This window comes from Myotis davidii, unplaced genomic scaffold, assembly GCF_000327345.1.
Source record: "Myotis davidii unplaced genomic scaffold, ASM32734v1 scaffold684, whole genome shotgun sequence".
Lineage (NCBI taxonomy): Eukaryota > Metazoa > Chordata > Mammalia > Chiroptera > Vespertilionidae > Myotis > Myotis davidii.
In genome coordinates, this window is record NW_006295564.1 from 253743 (window position 1) to 255384 (window position 1642).

Here is a 1642-nt window from a genome sequence, read left to right on the forward strand (position 1 = left end):
CTCAGCCCTGGGGACCCCCCAGAGGCTCCAGTTGCCCAGGCCGAGAAGAGGGGTAGACCCAGGTGAGGGAGGGGCCGAGCGGGCGGGGGCGCCGCAAAGCGCCGCACGCACGGGGCCGCCTGAGCCTCCCCAGCGCGGCTTTTGGAGGCGCCAAGGACAGTCCTCGCTGGAGAGTTTGGCGAGGGGAGGAGGGTGTAGATTCAGACTCTTGAGAGTGGCTGTAGCAAAACGTCGGGTTCGTTGCGGGAGGGTGGGACAGGACAGACGACAGGACAGACTGCGGAGCCAGGGCCCAGAAAAAGCCGGCGCTGGTCCGTGGTCCAGTTCCTGTGGCCAGGTGGGGGCCTGGTCCCCAAATGCAGCCGCTGCACTGTCGCCGCCGGGTCTCTTGGGCAAATAATCCAGGCCAAATTCTCTGGGCCTTGAACCCCGGACAAGCTACGGACCTTCCCCAGGAAAATATCCACATTGCACACAGCTAGGTGTACACACATTCTTACAAGTACGAACGTACTTGCACATACACGACTTTGCAAATGGATTCACGGGTTTCCAGGCCCGTCCCTGGGTTCCCGGCCAAGCTCCGCTGCCTTGGCTACTATCTGTCACCTCGCGGATGGCGAAAACCTGTGCACACACATCCCCTCCCGAGGGCCCACATCCTGCCCAAGATGGACCCGGCAGGGCTTTCCCTGTTCAAAGCTGCAACGGATCCTGCCCCGGCTGCGTAGACTGCACAGCGCGGAGTCGAAGATTCGTTCTGGACAGAAACGAGGATCTAAGTGAGGGGTGTGGGAGCGGCGCCCCTTTGAATGCTGGGTAGGGGAGTTCCGGGAGCACCAGGGCCGGCTGGGAAAACAGAAAAATGGTCGCGGAGGTCCAACAGCTCCGGCGGTCCTGAACCCAAAGTGCTAGGGGCGAGCGGGCTTTCCATCCCAGATCCAAGTGCGCAGCAGCCAGCCAGGTGCACTGAGACTGGGTGTGCGCCGCAGATGACGGGCCAGGCTGCCTGGACACTGCTGGGTGTGGGCTGTACGCGCCCACCATGCGGGCACTGGGCCTGTGCCCGCCGCACTCACCCGCACTTGCATTGGTTGTGCGGGCAGGTGTCCGTCTCGTCCTTACCGGGAATCAGTCTGAGTGCCGGCGCCCAGGCGTGATTCCAGGCAGGTGTGTGGCCGCTTCACTCTCTAGCAGCGCGCCTCAAGGTGCTGCTCCCGCTGCGCACAGTGGGCACCATCACACAGGGCGGAACACACGAACACACACACACACACACACACAGGGCTCCGGGTGGGGGCCGGGGCAGGGGGAGGGGTCTCAGGGCCCGCTGGCCCGTCATTGGTTAATATTTTATTCTGTTGACATGTTTTCTTACTGCTGAGGCTTCCGACACCTTCTCCCCGGCCCCCCCTTCCCGGCCGGAGCTTGGCCTGAGCTGTCAAAACCCCGCCCCCGGAGACCCACAATTGGTCCAAAAAGCGTAAAATCAGCAATCAAGGGGGGCCTGGCTCGTTAGCGCAGGGGATCCGAGCAGGGCAGGACATGTGAGATAGTCACAGTTTCCCAGAGATCACGACAAGATCTAACCAGTCGCGCGTGGTCACCGGCGCCGGAGCGGGCCAGCCCAGCCCAGCCCCGC